Source organism: Primulina tabacum, chromosome 17 (genome assembly GCF_025594145.1).
Source record: "Primulina tabacum isolate GXHZ01 chromosome 17, ASM2559414v2, whole genome shotgun sequence".
NCBI classification, from domain to species: domain Eukaryota; kingdom Viridiplantae; phylum Streptophyta; class Magnoliopsida; order Lamiales; family Gesneriaceae; genus Primulina; species Primulina tabacum.
Genome location: NC_134566.1, coordinates 10588485 through 10614246, shown reverse-complemented (window position 1 = coordinate 10614246; position 25762 = coordinate 10588485). Strand labels below are relative to the sequence as shown.

At 35.2% G+C, this 25762-nt stretch overlaps 1 long non-coding RNA gene across 2 annotated transcripts; it reads right to left on the bottom strand.

Annotated features, from left to right (window-relative positions):
* Positions 1 to 1659: 1659 nt before the first annotated feature.
* LOC142531511 (uncharacterized) lies at positions 1660 to 24842 on the bottom strand. 2 transcript variants are annotated; one of them, XR_012816308.1, is made up of 4 exons: positions 23931 to 24842; positions 23761 to 23836; positions 1894 to 2010; positions 1660 to 1809 (listed from the first exon to the last, which is right to left on the bottom strand). It is a non-coding gene; the product is annotated as an uncharacterized LOC142531511 (long non-coding RNA). The 2 variants fall into 2 exon arrangements; XR_012816309.1 differs by lacking the exon at positions 1894 to 2010.
* Positions 24843 to 25762: the final 920 nt, after the last annotated feature.

Sequence of the window (25762 nt, the reverse complement as noted above, 5' to 3'; positions counted from 1 at the left end):
ATAACCCCGTACCGAAGTGTTCCCCGATCGAAGATAGTATTTGTGAAGTTGCGCCGAAGTGCTGTCGAAATTTCAAGAAAGAGCTTTGTATAAAATTTCAAGTAAGTGGGCTTTTGTTACATATATTGTTGTATTTTAAACTTGAATATATAAGTTATGACATGCATTTATGTGTGTCCCCTTTTTCGAAAATTCAGTATGTTCTGTTTTAAAATTTCGATCGATTATATGCTTCGTTCGCTCTTCGAATATCTTTGATTCCGCTGTGTCTATCTAAAAATCTAAAATGTTGAACTCTGAGAAATTTGATAAGTCTGTCTGTTGTTTCTGAATTTTGTGTACACTTTTACGACTCAATTTGATATGGGACGAGAATTGTAATTTTGTATGGCCCCCATTGGTGGGTATAAAACCATGTTCTGTCTGGCCCCCATTGGTGGGTATAAAACCATGTTCTGTTCTGGCCCCCATTGGTGGGTATAAAACCATGTTCTGGCCTCGCCCCTTAGAGGACTAACATATTGGGGACAATTTGACCATGGAAATAAGATGAGTAACAGTGTTCTGTCTGTTCTGATATGTTATGTTCTGAATTGATTTAATCTGTTTCTGAATTGTTCTGAATCATCTGATGTATTCTTTCATTTATTCGATTTGTCTCTGTCCTGATAAGCAAAGAATATTAAGTTTTGAAAGTCTGTTAAAAGAACGTTTTAAGAAAACTAAGTTCTATATGTATCTTTGGAATCGATCGACCCCCACTTGCTGAGTGTTTCACAAAACACTCACCCCTTACAAATTTCAGATAAAAATGAGGAGCATTTTGATACGAGGCTTAATTGTTTTCAAGTAATTGTTAAACAATGCCGGATGTCATCGACGCTTCGGACTCGGGGCATGACAGACGACTTTGGGATGTTTTTGGGCAGAGTTTCGGCTAGGGGAGTTGCTAGAAATTTCGAGTTTCTCAGCTCTAGAATTTAGAAATTTAGGTGTGAGGAATGGCTAGGTATAGTGTGGTATTTATAGGTGAGGGGAATGGAGCTAAACATGGCATCTAAAATCTTACCTTTGGCATACAAGATCACCCGATTTTTGCTAAAAAAATACCCTTCCATGATGAGTTTATTTCTCTACCAATTTGTGAGATTTATTCCTTAATTCCTTGCCCTCCAATATTTTCGAAAATTTGGTAGCCAAGTCAAGGATTTTGTGCACAAGTTTGATGATTTTCTTACACTTTTCTATGCATCCATGCATCACAATATCTAAGCATATACTCTAGTAAAATTTTAAAAATATCATGCCTAGTCCTTCTAAATTTCCTCCCAATTTTCGAAACTATGCATGTCCATGCATGACTCATTCCTATTTAATTAAATATTGTACTCCCAATCTACACTTATTTCTTACCAAATTCGAAAATATGATTGACTTAGTATAGATATTCTTGACTTGGTAACAAAGAACTCCAACAATTAATTCTTTTCCCACATTCATATCTTATTAATATACAAAAAATCAAATCCTATAATTTCCTTACAATTATAATTGCATGGCAAAAAAACAATCGGATCTTACAATCTTCGCCTCCATCAACTCCTTTTTCTGATTAAGGATTATATGGTCATCAACAAGAGGACTCTTCCATATTCTACCAGTACTAAAGTAAATGCTTGGAGTGATATGACCTCCAACACCTCTCACACGACTAGCATGTTCATGTGAATCCAGTTCTTTCGTAAGGATATCATTTTTTCCCTCTTCAAATTGTAACGTACCGTCGAGTTTTTGTTGCACATAATCATCCTGTCATGCACAAAAGAACAAGATAATTACTAAAAACAGTTATAATGAATAAAAAATTTTCATTTTCATTTATTGTTTGATTACAATCTTTTCTATTGTCAATTTCAACTCATCGCCTTCATATTGACCCTTCTTATTGACATGTCCTTTCTTCCACATAATTGCTCGATTTATCTCATTATCGTCACATAACTCATTTTCCTACAAACAATATGTATGATATCAACAAATTTATAAATCACATAGCATGGATTCAGTAAACTTTCCGAATTAACTCTCTTTCTCTGCCTTATTTGTTCTGCAAACTTTCTCAATAATTTCCAAGTAAAACGGTAAGAGTTTCTGAACAATGTGGTCATCAGAAGGCATAACATATTGAAAAATAGTGATAAACAGCTGAGGTAGGGATTCACCGTTAAGTAACAACATTATGGCTTTTTTCATTGCATCAATTTTCGCATACACGTACTCATCTACCTACAAACAATATGTGTGATATTTATATTTAGGCAGATTTATTAAAATCATAATTACTATTTCATCGGCGAAACGTGCATATCCTTTGCGAGACATATGATGGGGGTATATGTTTTGCTTTCTTCTCTTCTTTTGTTCATCACTTACTTTCTAGTTAATTGAACATTACCCACACATATCAGATTTCAATAGAAATAATTTTTTATGGTCTACCTGTTTGAAAATAACAAATTAAGAATCTTATCATGAAGTCATCAGACAAGCGACTGATTACAAATGAACTCCAATAATCTCGTGTAATACCAAACCCAATAGTTGGCTCTTTCAAATCCTCAGTTTTATCCCGCTTGCTAAGAATGAACTTTTGAGTGAGAAAAGCTTTATCGCCACTTGTTATTTAAAGAGTTCAGACATCCCTTCTTCCAGCTTTGATCAATATTGTACATCAGCTATAGAAGTCATATTAACCCATAACATTAAACATATCATAACCATACCAAAACTAATTAAAATACTCAAAATATTATAACTTACATTAACCGATTGATGCTGTAACGACCCGAAAATCAGACTATGTATAAGCCATGCATAATTATTACTATTTAAATTTAAAAATGATTTTTATGTATATATATATATATATATATATATTTTATATATATATATATATATATATATGAAGGGTCTAATTCATTTTGATATTTGACAAGTCATAACTATTTATTTTAAAAGCAAAAGTTTAGTTTTATTTTTTCAGTTAAATACGCGAGGACGGACCGGAGTTTGAAAATTAGAAATAAGATTAATAATAAGAAAAATATCCCTAAATTTAATCTAATTCAAGGAATAATTTAATTTAAAGAAAAAGAATGTCCTTGGGATTTAATAAATTAATTAGAGCTAAGTTGGTAAATAAGTTCTTTAGGTTAATATTTAATTAAAGCTTAAATTAAAATATGTAAACAAATGGGGATAAATTAATCTAAGTATAATACATTCAAGAAATTAATCATAGCATTTGAATATTTAAATTTGAGGTCATGAATGCCATGCAATATTCTAACTTAAATTTAATGTGTAAATTCACTAAAATATATAATGAGGGTGCTAAACTTTAACCAATTAAAATACAAGATTTAAACAATAAAATACCATACAAATTAGTAATAATAATTTTGAGTCCAACTTTTAAAATAATTCAAAGGTTAGTAACACCCCATTTAAAACAACTCCTAATTGCACTTCATGGAGGATTCATGTCCCAACTTTAATTTACTAAGTAGTAGTAAATTCAAATACTATAATCCACATTATTTTCCTCAAACCATTATCTAAGTAAATTAACGTGCACGCAGTAGGAAATAAGAAACAATTCCAAACCCATTCAAATTCTTGACTTGTAAACCCCACCTTAATGCATTTTATGGCATCTTTAACAACTCTTGTAACCCTCATCTCCCTTACATAACACCCCTACATCCTATATACTCAAAAATATCAGCAACAATAAAATAAATTAGCAGCAAGAATAAGGGAAAGGGATCGGCAGAAATTGGAATGAAAGTGTATTTCAAATTCCATCCAACTTCATCACTTGTAACTCTCCCCTAAATGCACTTCAAGACACCTTTAACCCCACCATTAACATTCCTCTTCCTTACCTACATACCCTACACACATATGCACGAAATATCAGAAGAAAACATCTGCTGAAAAATCGTGAAAGCAACAGCAAAAACAGTAGCAAAAACAAGAGGAAAGAATTCGACTCCGTTCCGTCGCGTCGTATTGATTTGTTTTCTTCAAAACAAATTCCAGGCATGTATATATTACTTCTTTGCTCTTCAATCAAGTTATACTAGCTATTTTAAAACAATATATGATCAAGAATCATGAGACATCACGAAATTGCAGCAAGGTTTACCAAGCAAAATGTGCACATATTTTTCCTAAACTCTTTTGTTTCCAACTTCATGGGTTTGCTAAGTTTTGTTGATTTCAGGATGTTTCTTGGTTCCAGGCTCACATGGCTGATACTAGGCATGAATTAGAATGTGTTAGGGTGTTTTTGAGGCAATGGTTCAAGTCCATACACGCACAACAAAGAATTGACAGCAACATTTCAAGGAGTTACAGCTTTGTGTCAAACATTTTTGTCATTGATTGTCTAAGGGATGTGTTTGAATCCTGGCGATCCTAGGGGCTGTAGCCATGGTTAGAACCCTCCCTTAGCATGTCTAGGATGTGGCTAAGGAGGCCTTTCCAAGTTTGGTTCATGGATCCATCATAATTTCATCAAAACAATACAGCTGCATTATGTTTCTATAAAATTCTGCATGAGCACACTTTCGGTTTTGGGTGTTTTGTTTGGATTATGGTTGGCTTATAGCCCATAGCCATGGTTTATACAACACTCCATCATGTCTAGGTCGAGCCATGGTTGATCAATTTTCCATTGGAACGACCCAAGACAGTAAAACAAGTTAATACATCTCAAGACACAGCATGTTGTATTTCTCGGCTAGTATGATGCATTGTCCTAGGTCTTGGCTCGGTTTTTGGTTGGCATTTAGCCCTTAACCATGGTCCAAGCCATGCCTTAGGATGTTGGTAAGAGTCCTTGGGCAGTGGTTCAAGCCCATAGTCATAAAATTCAGGATTTTCACTACAAAAGACACAAGCTGATATTGCTGCCTTTTTACAGCAACTTTGCGTCGCGGTTTAGGAGGTGGTTTGAGTTATTGGTTGGCTTTTAGCCCATGGCCTTGGACTGGACAGTACCTCAATGAGTTAGGAAGGTCATGTTTTTGGCCGTTTGTGATTTGGTCAAGTTTAGAGGTCGTACGGGAATTTACGGTGAAAGGTGCCAAAATGACTCTCGAAAGAGTGTTTTATGTTTTTGGATTTCTTTCACCTATTTTCGTGGTTTGCAATTCTTATGCATTTTTTTCAGTATGTTTGGGGTATTTTTTATCATGGTTAAACGTCGGTTTAATGTTGGTTCGGGTTGGTACGAAGCCTTGATTAAAAATAAAGTTGTTGGTCCTAATCGTCTCGTTTTTGGTTTAGTGGTTAAGTTTTTGTCAAGTTAAAATTATTTGCATGTGTCACATATTAGAATTATGTCGCAGCGAGCCTGGGAGCGATCCAACTCATCCGGTAAAAATAAGGTTATAATTATATTACGTGCATAAAAATATAAAATGTTTATTTTTGAGATATATGCTATATGTCTTGTGGCCACCTTATGCTTATGGGTTTGGAAGTCGGTAGGAACAACCGAGGATCTCTCCGCCCGGTGACTTACGACCGGTTTATGATTATGTATGGGTACGGACATCCGGTCCAAGGGCTGTGATTGATCTCTACCGCCCAGTATACTGTGGTTTAGTCTGATCAGGCGCTTACGCTATGTTATGGGCCACTTGCTTAGAAACATTATCTCTACCAGAATTTTGATATGTTATGACAGAGCTCTATTGAGCAAAGCTTTTACGTATGATTTTTAGATATGCACGTAGTTATAATTATTCATGATACGATTTTCCCCGTACGCTTTACGATACTTTATTTTTACGTTGCATGCGATTTTATGATATATTTACTTGTTATTCACGATATATACATGTTGAGTCTTTAGACTCACTAGACTTGATTGTTGTAGGTATTGATGAAGTCGAGACCGCGGGCGGAGACCAGTGAGCGATATCTTGGGACAGCAGTAGTAAACCCGAGGACCTCATGATTTAATTTATGCACCTTTTATTATTCTAACTCAGTTTTAATACGTTGGATTATTTTTAAGTTGATGTTTACGTTTAATTATTTTTAAATTGTAGGTTGAAAATAATATTTGCTTCCGCTGTTATTTTAAAGTTAAAAATTATTTACATGTTTATTTTAATTAAATGAGACAAGATAATTATTTATTTAGAAAAAATTTTAATTATTCCGCAAAATTATGAAAATGAAATACGGGCCTTTACAAATGGTATCAGAGCCTATGATCTTGTAAAGGGTTGTACTACTACTGCTCTCGAGAAGCTCATGAAGTCACGTCTTCGGTCTGTAAGTTTTACATTTATGTATTTTATTTAAAGCATGAATTATTTTAAAAGCATGTTTTCATGAAATGTTTTTACGTTCAGATTTTAATTGTTCAGTGTTTATTTAAAAAAAAATTATGGAATTATGCATGTTGGGTACGTTTGGAATTAGAAATGTCTAAGAATTTGAATATTGGGCTTTAGGAGAGGTTGAAAATGATTTGATTATATTAATTTTTAGGTCAGTAGAGTTGATGTCCTCCTTAAGGGTTATAAGTTAATCTTGAAAATTATGAATGCTTTTGAGACTTGTAGAATTTCTAAGAAATTATTAATGGTTCTTGGTTGCTAGTCGAGTACATTTTTTAGGATTTCATATAAGCAATAGCGATTTGAAGACTACGACAATCTTTAGGATTATAAATGTACAATTTGAGGATTTTAAGTACCTATGGAAATGTAAGATTAATTATGAGAATTTATTTAGGATACATGCTCTACCTAGTTAGATTTAAGGATGGAATTGCATGAATTGAGAATTTTAGGGACCTAATTGTAATAACTAATAATTTGAGGACCTAAGTGCAAAAAAAAAATCTATGGGACTATTTACGAATTTACCAAATTTTGGGATTAAATTTCGAGTTCGAGAATCTAAAAGTTTATGAAGGTAAAGATGGAAAATTTTATGGGGACAATGATGCAAATTTCGAAGAGTTGTAGGGCCAAAATGTAAATTTGGAGAACTGTAAGGGTCAGGTTGCAAATTTCAAAATTTTAAGGATTAAATGCGAACTTTTGAGGAACACTTGGGAGTTTAAGTATTTATAGAAAAGTAAGACGTGTTATGGGAAATTTTGGGTTTAATAAACTGAAGGCTATTGAACCTTATGATGCCGGAAAATCTATAAAATGAAATTGGGAATACTGAGGACTCATGGGTAATTGTGGAATTTCGAGATTTAGAAAAAAAAATTGGATGATATTCAAGGAAAGTAAGAATTAATTTTACAATTTTAAGAAATTTGAGAACTTATTTAGTAGTAAGTGAGAACTGAACGGTTTAAATGATAGGAATTTTCGGTTATTTAGGCTCGAAGGAAATATAGAATATTTAGATATTTGAGTTATAATGTTATAAGAATGACAATCGGACACTGTAGGATGAATAAATCTTGGGCTTAAAAATTTAAGCGTTGGTGATATAACGTCGGGGCAAATTAAGAATTTAAAGTGACGACAAATTAAAGTAAAAAATTTATCGGTTAGCTAAGTTATAAGAGTAAACATTGAGTTAGCGAAATTTTTTGGGAATTTAAGTTTGATGTGTCATAAGTTTTAACCAGGATCTTAACAGTTAGAATTATACCTTTGGGGGAATTTGATTTTTCTAGAAAGTTGAGTATGATGGATGGTTAGGTTACTCGATAGACGAATGTAAGAATTGAATTAGACACCTTATCTTGAGGAATTTTGAAAGTCATTAAGAAATTTGGGACTAAGCGGATATGTGGGCTGGAGTTATACTATCTAATATTATTTGGGTTGCATAAGCTTGAATTTCAAGATTTATAAGATAGGTGTTCATACATAAGTTTTGGGTGAAACAAAAACAAAAAGAGAATTAGAGGCGTTCAACATAGAGTACCAATGAACTAACATTAAGAGTTTAATTGAGTAAGAAATCCGAAATCTTGATATGGGAATTTTAGAACTCTATGGGTGATATGAGCGAAGTTGAATTATTAGAGTAAGTTTATCGCTAACATGAGATAACTTGTTAAGTTTTATACACTAGACTTAATTAAGCATTGATGATGCTTAAGAATGCGACATTTGTTTCAATGAAGAAAGTCCAGAGTCTTAGGCCTCAACTATATTGTAATTGGAAAGAAAATGGTTTAAGCATATAATTGAGACTTGAAGGGTTTTAAAATATTGGTAGAAGGTCGATGTTGTATAGTTGGATTTTATGGATTAACGTTATTTGAGATTTAAGATTTGTAACAATTTTATATTTGGGGTATACTCGTAAATAGTTAAGTTATATAAGTTTGGGCTGTAAGAAAAAGATTCGATTCAAGGATCTTAGACTAATTTTGTTATGGAGCTGAGATAAGATTTAACTTTTAAGTGTATCACCGAGGATAGAAGTTGATCAGTAACCTTTGGTGCTAAGAGTCTTTAAGTTGAACTGCGTAAATGCTAATGTAATAGGTCGTTGAACATTACGGGTATAGTATAAGGAAGGTAAGACATGATAAGTTTGAACCACCAATTCTAATATTGGGAACGATGAGAAAAGTCAGAATTCTAGGTCATAGTAAAGTAAAGCTAAGTTACCACAAGTCGTTTTAAGTTGCGATTCGCAAATGAGATTTTTTGTAGACAATCTAATTAGGATTGAAGAAACGTAAGGACAGCCTATGACTTAATTTTTATCAGAGTAGCGCAGCGGTAGCGTGGATTGTTGGGATAATAGAATTAAGAATCTAAACTTTTGGATTATCGAGGATTAGAGAATTTCGAGGATGAAATTCAATTTAAGGGGGGAAGATTGTAACGACCCGAAAAAATCAGACTATGTATAAGCCATGCATAATTATTACTATTTAAATTTAAAAATGATTTTTATGTATATATATATATATTTATATATATATATATATATATGTGAAGGTCTAATTCATTTTGATATTTGACAAGTTATAACTATTTATTTTAAAAGCAAAAGTTTAGTTTTATTTTTTCAGTTAAATACGCGAGGACGGACCGGAGTTTGAAAATTAGAAATAAGATTAATAATAAGAAAAATATCCCTAAATTTAATCTAATTCAAGGAATAATTTAATTTAAAGAAAAAGAATGTCCTTGGGATTTAATAAATTAATTAGAGCTAAGTTGGTAAATAAGTTCTTTAGGTTAATATTTAATTAAAGTTTAAATTAAAATATGTAAACAAATGGGGATAAATTAATCTAAGTATAATACATTCAAGAAATTAATCATAGCATTTGAATATTTAAATTTGAGGTCATGAATGCCATGCAATATTCTAACTTAAATTTAATGTGTAAATTCACTAAAATATATAATGAGGGTGCTAAACTTTAACCAATTAAAATACAAGATTTAAACAATAAAATACCATACAAATTAGTAATAATAATTTTGAGTCCAACATTTAAAATAATTCAAAGGTTAGTAACACCCCATTTAAAACCACTCCTAATGGCACTTCATGGAGGATTCATGTCCCAACTTTAATTCACTAAGTAGTAGTAAATTCAAATACTATAGTCCACATTATTTTCCTCAAACCATTATCTAAGTAAATTAACGTGCATGCAGTAGGAAATAAGAAACAATTCCAAACTCATTCAAATTCTTGACTTGTAACCCCCACCTTAATGCATTTTATGGCATCTTTAACAACTCTTGTAACCCTCATCTCCCTTACATAACACCCCTACATCCTATATACTCAAAAATATCAGCAACAATAAAATAAATTAGCAGCAAGAATAAGGGAAAGGGATCGGCAGAAAATTGGAATGAAAGTGTATTTCAAATTCCATCCAACTTCATCACTTGTAACTCTCACCTAAATGCACTTCTAGACTCCTTTAACCCCACCATTAACATTCCTCTTCCTTACCTACATACCCTACACACATATGCAAGAAATATCAGAAGAAAACATCTGCTGAAAAATCGTGAAAGCAACAGCAAAAACAGTAGCAAAAACAAGAGGAAAGAATTCGACTCCGTTCCGTCGCGTCGTATTGATTTGTTTTCTTCAAAACAAATTCCAGGCATGTATATATTACTTCTTTGCTCTTCAATCAAGTTATACTAGCTATTTTAAAACAATATATGATCAAGAATCATGAGACATCACGAAATTGCAGCAAGGTTTACCAAGCAAAATGTGCACAGATTTTTCCTAAACTCTTTTGTTTCCAACTTCATGGGTTTGCTAAGTTTTGTTGATTTCAGGATGTTTCTCGGTTCCAGGCTCACATGGCTGATACTAGGCATGAATTAGAATGTGTTAGGGTGTTTTTGAGGCAATGGTTCAAGTCCATACATGCACAACAAAGAATTGACAGCAACATTTCAAGGAGTTACAGCTTTGTGTCAAACATTTTTGTCATTGATTGTCTAAGGGATGTGTTCGAATCCTGGAGATCCTAGGGGCTGTAGCCATGGTTAGAACCCTCCCTTAGCATGTCTAGGATGTGGCTAAGGAGTCCTTTCCAAGTTTGGTTCATGGATCCATCATAATTTCATCAAAACAATACAGCTGCATTATGTTTCTTCAAAATTCTGCATGAGCACACTTTCGGTTTTGGGTGTTTTGTTTGGATTATGGTTGGCTTATAGCCCATAGCCATGGTTTATACAACACTCCATCATGTCTAGGTCGAGCTATGGTTGATCAAATTGCCATTGGAACGACCCAAGACAGTAAAACAAGTTAATACATCTCAAGACACAGCATGCTGTATTTCTCGGCTAGTATGATGCATTGTCCTAGGTGTTGGCTCGGTTTTTGGTTGGCATTTAGCCCTTAACCATGGTCCAAGCCATGCCTTAGGATGTTGGTAAGAGTCCTTGGGCAGTGGTACAAGCCCATAGTCATAAAATTCAGGATTTTCACTACAAAAGACACAAGCTGATATTGCTGCCTTTTTACAGCAACTTTGCATCGCGGTTTAGGAGGTGGTTTGAGTTATTGGTTGGCTTTTTTAGCCTATGGCCTTGGATTGGACAGTACCTCAATGAGTTATGAAGGTCATGCTTTTGGCCGTTCGTGATTTGGTCAAGTTTAGAGTTCGTACGGGAATTTACGGTGAAAGGTGCCAAAATGACTCTCGGAAGAGTGTTTTATGTTTTTGGATTTCTTTCACCTATTTTCGTGGTTTGCAATTCTTATGCGTTTTTTCAGTATGTTTGGGGTATTTTTATCATGGTTAAACGTCGGTTTAATGTTGGTTCGGGTTGGTACGAAGCCTTGATTAAAAATAAAGTTGTTGGTCCTAATCGTCTCGTTTTTGGTTTAGTGGTTAAGTTTTTGTCAAGTTAAAATTATTTGCATGTGTCACATATTAGAATTATGTCGCAGCGAGCCTGGGAGCGATCCAACTCATCCGGTAAAAATAAGGTTATAATTATATTACGTGCATAAAAATATAAAATGTTTATTTTTGAGATATATGATATATGTCTTGTGGCCACCTTATGCTTATGGGTTTGGAAGTCGGTAGGAACAACCGAGGACCTCTCCGCCCGGTGACTTACGACTGGTTTATGATTATGTATGGGTACGGACATCCAGTCCAAGGGCTGTGATTGATCTCTACCGCCCAGTATACTGTGGTTTAGTCTGATCAGGCGCTTACGCTATGTTATGGGCCACTTGCTTAGAAACATTATATCTACCAGAAAATTTTGATATGTTATGACAGAGCTCTATTGAGCAAAGCTTTTACGTATGATTTTTAGATATGCACGTAGTTATAATTATTCATGATACGATTTTCCCCGTACGCTTTACGATACTTTATTTTTACGTTGCATGCGATTTTATGATATATTTACTTGTTATTCACGATATATACATGTTGAGTCTTTAGACTCACTAGACTTGATTGTTGTAGGTATTGATGAGGTCGAGACCGCGGGCGGAGACCAGTGAGCGATCTTGGGACAGCAGTAGTAAACCCGAGGACCTCATGATTTAATTTATGCACCTTTTATTATTCTAACTCAGTTTTAATACGTTGGATTATTTTTAAGTTGATGTTTACGTTTAATTATTTTTAAATTGTAGGTTGAAAACAATATTTGCTTCCGCTGTTATTTTAAAGTTAAAAATTATTTACATGTTTATTTTAATTAAATGAGACAAGATAATTATTTATTTAGAAAAAACTTTAATTATTCCGCAAAATTATGAAAATGAAATACGGGCCTTTACAGATGCGATCATGGTAGCGTTGCAGGGACTTATGATCAATCAAGGAGGGCTCACGGGCAAGGAGCAAAGTGCCGAAAGGTTGGTGATGCATGGGAATGAGTTCGGAAGCCAAAGGATTATCATTCAAGCATTGTTAAAGACGGCCGAGACTACACGGACGTGTACACGGACCTGCACACGGGGTCGGTGTCCTTTACAGCCGAGGATGAAGAATTCCAGAGTCTACACGGACCTATGCACGGACCTATACACGGGGTCCGTGTCCTTTGTTTGCTGGAGAATATTTTTGGCCGAGTGTACACGGACCCGTACCCGGAGGCCTACACGGGGTCCGTGTCCTATGATTAGCTGCGAATATTTGCGAAGATTTGGTGCAGATTTTGTTACCTAGTTATCTTTTTGTTAACTTTGGATTTGGTATCAATATATAGACGAAAATATATCATTGTAAAGAACTTTTGAGTCATTAATTGAGTTTATAAAACTTTTCTTTGAGAATTCTCTCAAAAACAAGCTTAAGTTTCGTTATAACTTTTGCGTTGTATCAAATCAAACTTATCAAAAGATTTATCTTTTGTGGCGTTTGTCAATCGAATATCACGAGGGTTGCCAAGGACGGGTTCTTTGGAGGTTCTCTTGTACGAGATTGTTTCTATCGTTGATGAATTGTTGCTAGACCACGTGATCTAGAGGCGATTATCACACCTATCAATTACTTGTTTCAAAGATAGGGACAAATCAAAGATCTCGTGGGCGGGATCGCATCAGGTGGTATCAGAGCTTTTGGTTTTTGATTCAAGTAAGCGTATCCATTCAATACTTCGTAGAATTTTCAATACAGATTTTCGTGTAGCGATTTCTACGGAATTGTTGAATTCAAAAAAAAAATCGGGAATTACTGTTCATTCGACGGAGTTACTGTTCATCGGAAGTACTGTTCATATCGGAAATTACTGTTCATCGGAAGTACTATTCATATCCGAATTACTGTTCATGGCCAGATTTACTGTTCACGGAACTATTCATCCGCCGAGATATTGTTCATATGGCGGAGTTACTGTTCATCCGCCGATTTATTCAAGAAACTGTTCACGCCGAAATTACTGTTCAACCGCCGGAGTTACTGTTCCCTCGAAAAAAAAGGTGTTTGTTGGAATTTTAGCGCTTATATTTAGCGTTAAGTTTGTCCTAGTCATTTAGTCGCATTCTAGTCAATTTCCAGAGTTGCTTGTTCTTGTGTGGTCTAAGTGAGTCGAATTTCAAGCGTCACAGGATTGATCTCATAAGTTTGATACGTGGAAGCCACGAGACTTAAGCGCCCCCTTGAGAATTCTCACTTGAGTGAGCATATTTGAGTGGAGTGAATTTTCATTGGAGTGATTTGTGAGGTTTTGTGGTGAGGGAAAAAGATGAATGCGAGTGAATTTTCATTGGAGTGACTAGTGAGAATTTGTGGTGAGGAAACTTTATTCTTTTATTGTTTTATACTAACCTTTTTCTTGCAGGTATAGTGGTTGACGATCTTCAATTTCAAACAATGTTAAGGGGGATTGATAGAATATGGGAGAAGGAGCTTAAGCATTTACATGAAAGGTTGGATAGGCTTGAGGGTAGTGCTAATGAGAAGAGACGAGGTAGTAGATTTGGTGGAGATAGAGCATTGCATTTGGATCGTGATGATAGGAGGTGCAAATCGAGTGGTAGGCAGGGAATTGACTCGTGGAAGGAGTTATTGACATCCGCACGAAGGTCGAGTGGAGAAAAGAAGGTCATAACTAGACCGAAGTTGGTTTTGAAGCATGAATATCAAAGTACATTTAAAAACTCAAATTCTCGTACTTGTGATATTATATGTTGTTGGTGTTTAGAAGTTGGGCATGATATCACCCAATGTCCACGTGAGGAGGTGACAGTAGTAAAATCGCCAGTTGAGCTTAAATCTCAAATGGAGGTTGATGTTGCGGTTTGGCTTGAATCTCAAGTGGAGGTTGTGGTTGATAAAGTTGTTGATGACATTATTCCACTAGTTGGTGAGTTGAATGTTGTTGAACCTAAAGTGGAGGTTGAGAGAATTGAGGAGGTTGGTACCCCACTGATTTCTAACTTGAGCATAGAATGTTGTGCTGTGGAGGGTGAATTCTTAGATGGTGGATTTGCTTCTAATGTGTGTGCTATGGAGGAGAAAGAAGAAAGTAGTAATAATTTGATGCACGCATGTTATGATTCATCATGTACCTTTCTTGATCAACATATTTCAATTGTAATTACTGGTGATCAACTGCAATTTAATTGTGAGAGTGAAAGAAAATTTAAAATGGCCGAAAGAATGAGTGATCAAAAGAGTGAGATGGTCATAGAAAGAAAAGAAAAAGAAAAAGAGGTCAAAGAAAAAGAAAAAGAAAAAGAAAAGAAAAATAATTTTAAGGCCCAAAAGAGTGAAAAGAGTGAGGATGAGAGTTGTTTACTTTTGTATAAACCCCTTAAAGTACCTTTGTACAAAATGATTTATTATTCTTGTGATGATATAGCCGGTTCAATCCCGAGCATTGTTATTTCTCATTTGCAGGGTTATGATGAAGTTGTGATGAGGAGACGAGCAAATGTGGAAGGTGTAAAAATGCAATGGGATGGATGATCCATTTGACGTTGAGAGCAATCACCGTGAGGTAAGCATAGTTGCCAACGCAACAAGCATGAGGTATGATTTTAGTCCTTATCTTAGTTCAATGTTGTGTTGTGCTCAAGAATTTGGGGTGTGTTGAAAGTGTGATGTCTAAATGGTCTAACGATGAGATGACGATTTTGTCAGGGAGTCACAGCGTTGAGGATGGTGATATAATGCATGAATTAAATTCAAATGTTTGTTATTTTGAGTGTTCAAAGATTGTCAAATTGATGAGGTTTTGGCATGTCAATGACTTGAGTGCATTAGAATTAAATTCTTGTGTTGTGTTAAACGATTACATGGATAGTACATCTGATGTGTTCTATGTGCATGATTCATATTTGTTTGATGATGGCGTTGAAAAGAGCATGAATGAATATCAGAATTTTTATGTGCATAATGAGTACAATTTTAAGGAGAATAAATTCTTCATTCTATATTCATTGCATGAGTTACGTACTAGTGATGCATATAGTGGTGTTTTTATCTTTGATAACATGCATGATTATATGTGTTGGTTGCATATGAAGAGATATGTTGAGTGGAATTGTGAAACATGCATTGCATATAAGAGATTGACATTTTGGCTAGATTCTTATATCGTGCATGAACTATGTCTTATTCCTAGTGAGATAAGGTCGTACACGTGTATGGATATCATTTGTGTGTTAACTAGGCCTAAGAAGGGGAGGAATTTAATTTTTATAATGCTTAATGGTATATTCTCCTTATCAATTCATGTCACTTATTATTTGATGATTGGTGTAATTAATGATTACATGGAGAGGGCAGCCATGGAGCTGGGATTCCAAACAGTGATGGGGCACGCAATGGATAGCACCTACAAACTTGAGTTTAAAGGTAAGCATATTAGTCATACAATTCTTGTTATTACTAACTTGCTTCGTTTTTGTGTAGGTATCAAAGAATTGAGGACAAATCCTTTTCAAGAAGGGGAGGATGATGCGATCATGGTAGCGTTGCAGGGACTTATGATCAATCAAGGAGGGATCACGGGCAAGGAGCAAAGTGCCGAAAGGTTCGTGATGCATGGGAGTGAGTTCGGAAGCCAAAGGATTATCATTCAAGCATTGTTAGAGACGGCCGAGACTACACGGACGTGTACACGGACCTGCACACGGGGTCCGTGTCCTTTACAGCCGAGGATGAAGAATTCCAGAGTCTACACGGACCCATGCACGGACCTATACACGGGGTCCGTGTCCTTTGTTTGCTGGAGAATATTTTTGGCCGAGTGTACACGGACCCGTACCCGGAGGCCTACACGGGGTCCGTGTCCTATGATTAGCTACGAATATTTGCGAAGATTTGGTGCAGATTTTGTTACCTAGTTATCTTTTTGTTAACTTTGGATTTGGTATCAATAGATAGACGAAAATCTATCATTGTAAAGAACTTTTGAGTCATTAATTGAGTTTATAAAACCTTTCTTTGAGAATTCTCTCAAAAACAAGCTTAAGTTTCGTTATAACTTTTGCGTTGTATCAAATCAAACTTATCAAAAGATTTATCTTTTGTGGCGTTTGTCAATCGAATATCACGAGGGTTGCCAAGGACGGGTTCTTTGGAGGTTCTCTTGTACGAGATTGTTTCTATCGTTGATGAATTGTTGCTAGACCGCGTGATCTAGAGGCGATTATCACACCTATCAATTACTTGTTTCAAAGATCGGGACAAATCAAAGATCTCGTGGGCGGGATCGCATCACCGATTCCCATATTAATTCTTTGACATCATTTGGAACCTTCTTCCAAGTCAGATAACTTATCTTTACCTATTCTCGAACAAAAACTCCAATATAACTTTGCATCTCACCTGCAAATTCTCCTATTGGTTGTCTTAATTTATTGAACCTTACATCTTTTCTAATTCCATGAACCCTTTGCCTAACAAGCATATCTAAAGGTGTACGACCTCTAGATGATCTTGTTGTTTCGGTCTCTGTAGATTTAGGCAAAGCATATCCAAAGGTGTATGACCTCTAGATGATCTTGTTGTTTCGGTCTCTGTAGATTCCAAAACCGTTCCCCCGCAACTATTGTCAGTGGCAGAATATGCAGTATTCTGTTTAGGCTTCTCATTCTTTGACATCTGCAAGTATTTACAATTTGTTAGGCAATCACAAAAAAGCACTATGCAACGCATGTCATATAAAATTAGTATTCACTTCTTTATTTTTCTTTCTACATGAAACTGTAATACGCAGAACAGTAAGGGAATGTAACCTATTATGTTGGTTCATGTCACTTAGGATTGCACTTAATTATTGTCAACCCAATACCCATCACAATCTTCGCGTGTAACGTCCCAAAAATCGAAAAGTCTACGTGAACCACATGCATGCAAATTATTAAATTTCTTTGATATTTTATTAAATTCTTTTAAAGCATAAAATATATGTTTATTTCATTAAATTGTTTTTATTATTTTTATGCATTATTATTGCATGATACGATTTAATTCATGAAATTTTAAAAGTTCATGAACTATGATTTTTAAGTTTCATTTCGCACTCGAACGAGGAACATGGACCGGACCGGAGAATTTTCAAGAAAATTATTTTTATTACACGATTAATTTTTATTAATTAATATAAGATGTTTTAAAGGTATTTTTCAAGAATTGGGATTTATTAGGTATTTTTATCCGCATAATTTTAATTTTTAACGGTACGTAAATTTTATCGAATCGGGGAAATTTTTGAGGGTTCGGCTAGTATTTTCAAAATCTTTCCAAAATGAAATATTTGTCGGGATTGTGTTTGGATTTAATGGGCATACTTTTAAGCTTATTGGGCTTAAAATCCTTTTTATTTTTAATTGAGGCCCATTGGTTCATATTAATTAACCTAAACTACCATTAAATTAAACCTAAACCTACCCTACACCAATTACCCTTCCCACCATCCGACAACCCCTTAATCCTTCATTATATAGGTGGGTTCAGCTGCATTTCTTCTCTTGAAATACAGCTGCTTGTCTCGGTTCCAATCATTCGTGTAGATTATTCCAACCGGCGTTTCTCCGTTGCTCTTCTCTTCAACCTTCTCACATAAAAGATCAACAGGCATGCTTTGTATCACCTTTGCTGCATCATTCATGTAATATATATCTGATGTGTGTGAATTACGCATGAATTATTCTCGATCTAACCGAGAGCATAGAGGATTTTCAGTTTTGTTCATGGCATGCATTTCTTTTTATAATTGTCATGTTTTTCTGAAATTTTGAGTGCAAGGGGCTGCGGTCATGAATGTTTAGGGGCTGTTAGTAGAGTCAAGATGCTGGCATGGAGCTCGGGTTTGTTGCTGGACGCAGCAAGGGGTGATCGAGGGGATGTTTTCTTATTGGGGATCGGTTTTGGGTGATCGAGTGTGGGAAAGGGGAAACCGTTGGTGACATGGGAATTCCAGGCTGTGGATATGCTTCTGATGGGTCTAAACCAGGACCTGGGAGGGTCCTAACACTGCTGGTTTGAACCTTGGAGCATCAGCGCACGAACCAAGTGCAAAGGAGTTGCGGTTGAGGTGCTTCGGGTCCTAGTGCGAGAGTTGAGTGCGTAGACTGCATGGGGCTGGAGTCATGTTCTCTTTGGGTCTAGAGGAGTCCTAGGGTGGTCTAGGATAGGCTGATCCGGGGGTGGTACAGTTGGATTTGGGGTAGGCAAGAAGAACGTGACTAGAGTGCTCAAGGGGAAGTTGTCGATTTCTTTTTCAGCAACTGTAATGGGTTGGGTTGCGTGAGTCTAGGGGCCTGAATTTGTTGGGTTTCAGGACTTTTAAATGTTAGTAAGATATGACAAAAAGTTAGGAAAAATTCGGTTAAGTTTCGAATCGATTCGGGTTAAAATCGGGACTCCGGTCCAAGTTTTAAAATAATTCGGTTAAGTTATGAAATGAGCTTGAGTTTATGTCTAGGGATGCTTTTAAATATGTTTTGGGACATTTTTAAGAGTTTGATAAGTTTCGGATCAAAATAATGAGTTTTGGATTTATCCGGGATTTAATTGCCGCACGAAACCTTAATTAAATGATTAATTGAAACGCCTAGATTTAAGCTTAATAAAATTATGGGAAATTATATTTAAGCTCAAATAATTATTAGAAGTCTAAGTTTTTAATTTGGGAATTTTATGCTAAGGTTTGGTTTAATTCGGGATTAAAACGCATTAATATGTTATAGTTAAAGATTAATTTAAAAGTCATCGATTTAAGCCAAATAAAAATATGGGATAATTCATGTAGGCTTAAATAATTATTTTAGACATGTTAGAGTCAATGGAATTAAGAAAATATCAAAAACGTGAAATTTTACGTCTAGGGGCAAAATGGTAATTTTTGGGTTTCCAGGGGCAAAATGATCATTTTGCACCTGGGGTGAGATGTTGGTCCTGGCAGCGCCCTGAGCACAAAATTATGATATTTTAAATGTTTATGCATCATGTTTACGATTTTTACGTAATTATGATAAATACGTTGCATGCTTGGTTTAAATGAAAAATTATGTATATGCATGCTTTTATTAAGTGATGAACGTTTTGAAGGAAGTGATTTAGTTGTGAGTAACACGATGACACGATGATATGATTGGAGATATCGTGAGGGAAAAGGCCACAGAGGAAGCCCGTTTACGGGAGAATGCCCTAGAGGGAGCCCGACGATCGTATTTCCATTGACATGATATGATGACATGATAGGCTCGGGCTCAGTTGACGGGTGAGAGTGTCGCTAATGTCTCCCACCGCCGGCTACCGCGGTTACACGTAGATGGATCCATCGACTGACATGATGACATGATGATACGAAAGTCACAGCTAATGAACTGAATTCAATTAAAAAGAACACGTATACGTATATGATGACATGAGATGATATGTTTTGACACGATATGATTTACACGACACGTATACTTATATGATGACATGAGATGACATGTTTTGAGATGATATGATTTTACACGACATGTATACGTATATGATGACATGAGATGACATGCTTTTGCACGATACGATTTTACACGACACGTTTACGTTATGCTTTTAAGTTCATGAAAAATATGTTGAGTATGATATTTTTCAATGATATGTGCTATGTATATGTACTTGTTATTCCTGGTACAGGAGTGTTGAGTCTTTAGACTCACTAGACGTGTGTGATGCAGGTGAGCTTTATGATGAGGAGACTGTAGGTGCTGAACTCTGAGTAGTCAGACCTGGTGCGGAAACACGACCCGAGGACCACATGTTTTCCGCATTACGATTTATGAGATTGAGAGGAGATGAATATTTTCATACGTTGATGATTTTAAGATTTTTACTCGTTTATTCTTACGTATGATTTTAGACGAATTGGGTTGTTTTAAAATGCGCTATTTTTACTGACAAATATTTAATATCATTTTTTTAAATGTTATATTTTTCTATTACGATTTTTACTCCTTTACGTTTACGTTTGATGTTGGTGTTTATGGTTATTTTAAACTGCACGATTTTAATGTCAAATGTTTAAGATTATTTTTAAATGTTATTTCGAAAATGCGAGCTTATTAATAAAAAAAAAAATATTCCGCATTTTTTTTTAAACTAGTAGACGTTACATCACGAATGCTTGGCGGTTCATTTTTATCTATTCCATCAACATCCATTGATATAAACCCTCGTGTAAAACATTTATAGTGGGTTACACCTTTTTCCAATTCATTACCATTAATGTATTCAATGTACTCTTTGGTGGGACTTGCAAGTACAACATGCCATGCAAGATCTTGAGGATCTTCAATGTAAAACACCTGCTTTGCTTGACTGCCCAAGATAAAATAGTCAAACTTGAATCCAATTCTCTTCAGGTTTACCGACGTGAAACCGAGATCATCAAATTCAATACCGTTAATATTCTCAACCAATTACATTTAAACATTGGAATTTGAAATATTTGGTAATCAAGTTCCCAAATTTCTTGAATAACTCCATAAAAAATCATGTCTGACACAACTGGATTTTTATCATTTGCACTAGCAACTTGCATTGTCGTTGCGACTAAGCTTACTCCGGAATTTTTCACAACTCGTATATCATCTCGCTCTTTTTTATGATAAGTGACCCCATCAATCAAATAACTAGAGTACTTTAACACTTGTTTGTTAGGTCTGCGCGCTACCGACTTCAATCTTTCTGAAATTTCACGAGTGGAATTGCCAACTGCACTTGCAACCTACATTTCACAAAGTGCTAAAATTTATCCCTGAGTTTTAAAAAACCCCATAATAGTGATATTTAGACAGCTTACACTATCACATAACCAATTAATAAAGGTTCGGTTATGCTCATCTTGTAACCACCTTTTGGATTTAGCCTTATGAGGAAATTTTTCATCCAAAAATGTCATGTGCTCCCTGATGAAATGATTAAGGATAAGTTAACCAATTGAATGTAAAAAAAACAACAAGAAATTATTACTAAGTCAAAGAAATTACTCGATATAAGGCTCAACGTCAACATCATTTTCCACTAAATAACGATGTGCTTGATTCAACTCATCATCACCAGTGTAGTACATTACTGAACCAAACAGAGGCTTAGTGAGTTGTACTCTACGATGCATTGATGGGATACCAACTGTATCTACACTAGACATGTAGTCCGAGCAAAATTCCACAGCCTTTTCAGCAATATAACGTTCGGCTATACACCCTCCAGGCCACATAGACTTTCAATATCTTCATGAATCTTTCAAATGGATACATATGCCTAAACCAAACCGGTCCACACAATTTTATCTCGCGCACAAGATGAACAGTCAAATGAATCATTATATCAAAAAAATATGGGGGAAAAGATTTCTCTAGTAACACAATATCATCACAATCTCTCTTTGCATATCATCCAACTTTGAGGCATCTTTCACTTTATTGTACGACACATCGAAGAACCCATACAACCGAGTGATAGTATCTCTAACATGTTTAGGCAGGACACCATGTCTGGCCACTAGAAGCAATTGTTGCATCAAAGTCTGATAGTCGTGTGACTTAAGGCCAACAAGTTTCAAGTCCTTCATCGACAAAAGGTTTTTAATATTAGATGAGTAACCCGTAGGGACCTTTATTCCAAACAGAGAATTGCAAAATTTTCTTTCTCATACTTGCTTAGTGTATAACAGGCTGCTGGCAAATACGTTCTTTTCTCCCCCATCTTTGGTATCAAATCAATCCTCAAATTCATCTCCATGAGGTCTAGTCTTGCTGCAACTCCATCTTTTGTTTTTCCTGGAATATCAAGTAACGTACCGATGAGACTTTCACAAACATTTTTTTCAATATGCATCACATCAAGAACATGTCGAACTTGTAGATGTTTCCAATACTCAAGTTCAAAGAATATAGATTTCTTTTTGCAATATGATTTTTCATCACCTACCTTCAACTGAAGCTTCCAACTCATTTTGGTAGATTTCTTTCAACTCTTTCTAAAACTTCATGCCCAGTTAATGGTTTTTGTGCGAGTTTAAACTCTTGGTTCCCGTTAAATGCTTTCTTTTGCCTTCGATACGGATGACTTGTAGGAAGAAACCTTCTATGGCCTGTATACACAATTTTTCTACTATGCTTCAACCTCGTCGAATATGTTTCTTCACCACATATTGGACATGCATGATATCCTTTCACAATACAACCTGACATGTTCCCATAAGAAGGAAAATCATTGATCGTCCATAGTAACACAGCTCTGAGCGAGAAAATTTCTTTTCGATATGCATCATATGTATCAAAACCTATATCCCATAAAAATTTTAAGTCATCAATTAGAGGTGCTAAGTAGACATCAATATAATTTCCCGGTTGTTTGGGACCAGAAATCAACAAAGTGAGCATCATAAATTTTCTCTTCATACACAAACTTGGGGGAAGGTTGTGAGTAATCATCACAATTGGCCAACAACTATATGCAAAACTCATCAAACTATGTGGATTGATGTCGTCTGCTGATATGGCCAATCTTCTAAAACCATTTTTGAAATCTGAGAATAGGTAGGAAGTACCAAAGGATCTTTGCAGGAACTCCACCATTTATCGTAGAATTTTTACCTAACTTCCACCTTGACATCCTGCAAATAGGACAGCTGGTAAAATCCTCATACTCCTTCTGGTATAAGACACAATCATTAGGACAAGCATGAATTTTCACATAATACATCCCTAAAGCACATAAGCTTTTCTTTGCATCATACAAAGATAAAAGCAATTCATTGTCATCTGGAAGCATTTGCCCAAACAAACTAAGTAAATCAGTGAAACTTTTATCACTCCAACTATATTTTGCCTTCAAGTTATATAATTTCACAAGTGCAGATAACTTTGTAAATTTAACACATGCAGGATATAAAGGTTTCTCGGCATCTTCAAGTAGCTTATGGAATTGGGTTGGATTCTCAGCATAACTATAATATGCACCATGTACCATACTTATAGGTTCCTCAATAAAATATTTGCGTTCATCTTACCCTACTCGATCACTATCTTTCATTGAGTTCTCGAACTTAGATCTTTCGCCAGGTCAAATCCATGTATGATATGTTAAATCTATACCATTACAACACAAATGAGCCCTTATAGTGTCAATATCTTTCGTCTTTAGATTACCACATTTCGCACATGGGCAAGGCATTGCATTCTTGTGTTACATAGCTTCATTTGTTGTATTTTTGTGGCGATGACTTTATCAACAATGACATTAATTTAATTCGTAAATATGCAGAAACATACATGCAAGAAACCGCCACCGCAGCTTTTTTACCGACTATAAACTTGAAAGTAAGCAAATTTCCTACCCCATTGTCACCTTCAATTTTGTGCACATAAAGCAAGAAAAATTCACATCAGGCCCATCACGTGACACAACTACACTTGAAAAACATTCATAACAAAGAAATTACCGCTCAAATCCGCATAAAAGAAGCTTGCTCCTGATAGCTTGCCACCATTGAAATTGGTCTGTCACAGTAAATACTAGTCAAAATAACTGCAATCAAACAGTAAAAACTAGTCAAATTACCAACTTGGTTTAATCAACTCGGTCAACAATTAAAGATCCTATGGTTGATTACATTATGGGGTTATTTACCAAATTCAATATTGACAAGTTAAAGAACATTTAAAGAAGAAGTAAAACGTAAATGGTTAAATGAATTGGCCTGTAATTGAAGTTTCTTGTTTTGAAACTAGAAGACATTGTTATCTGATTTCAGTGCTTCAAATTGGCTCTTCAAAACATCATAGTCCTTCTCCAATTGCTTAGTCTTCCAACGGTTCCCCCTCTTCTGGAACCATACGAACCCTTAACAGAGCTAGCCCCCAATTTCTGGAATTTCGGTCTCTATTTCTTCACAATCTGAACCAACACAGTAATGATATATGTTCCTAATAGTGAAGGTTCAGAGACAAGGGAAAAGGATATGAGCTTCTACAATATAGTTAGCCGCGATCTCGTGAAATATACAGAGGTTTAATACAATGAAAAACCCAAAACATCGAAGCACAACCTCAACTAAGCACAAAACACCCAAGAAATCGAAGCACAAACTCACCTAAAATATGTTGGAATCGCGCGCACTGGAACAACCGAGCGAAGAGGGCTCGCGCTTGCTAGATCCGGGCTTGTTTTCCTTCTGTTAAAGTTGCTTCGGGTTGGTGACGTCTTCGTCTAGCTGAGGCGATGGTCGGAGCTACGATTAGAGGAGGCGCGGCGATGAGATGGCGAGAGAGATGAACGACGAGGGAATGAAACAATTAGGTTTTTCTTTTTCTTCGTTGAACACATCAGCTGTAGGTTTATATTCACACCAATAATTGAGTTTAATTAAGTCTCTCTTTTAATCCGATCTTGATAATTTAAAAACATAATATTATTTAAATTTCAAATGTATTTGATACCATTTTAATATTTGATATTATAAAATACACACTTTAATATATTTTTTTAATTTTTTAGATATAAATAATAATTTTAATCTAACATATCAGTAATAATTTTAAAATCAAAAAATTAACAGATAATTAATTAAAATTATATATAGAGCTATCAGACAGGCCAATCCAAGACGAGGCGGCTCAGCTAGCAAAAAACCAGTCATTTGGCGGGGTAGGGTGAGTCGGCCCACAATCCCGACTGGATGGAAATCTTCAACCCAACCCAACCCAAGGTGAATTGTGGGTCAGACGAGACAACCCGCAGATCAGACTAAAAAAATAAAATAATAAACCATTATAATATATCTAAATTTTCATTTCATAAATAAACATTTAAGGAAAAAATTATCAGTAAAATTTTTAATGATTGATTTCATACTTGTGTATTTTATACAAAGCAATTAATACAAAAATATTCAAAAATTTCATTAAAATACACTTATATTATCATGTATGAAAAAAGACAACAAATATTTTTTCCAGGTCCACGGAGGTTGACCAGCCTAGGCCCGCCTTTTTTTAGGTTGAAATTTTTTTAACCCAACTTACTTAAATTATGTGGCGGAGTGGGCTGACTCCACGAGCACAATCTAAATTGACGGTTCTTACTAAATAAGTATTTAATAATATATATTCTAACAAAATTTTAAATCGCTAATCAACAACGGTTATATAACATCGTTGTCTTTTTCCAGAAAAACATGCTAATTAACAATGTTTCGCTAAAAACGTTGTCGTTTCTCTAAAAAAAACACACTAATCAACAACGGTTAGCTAAAACCGTTGTTGTTTTCCAAAA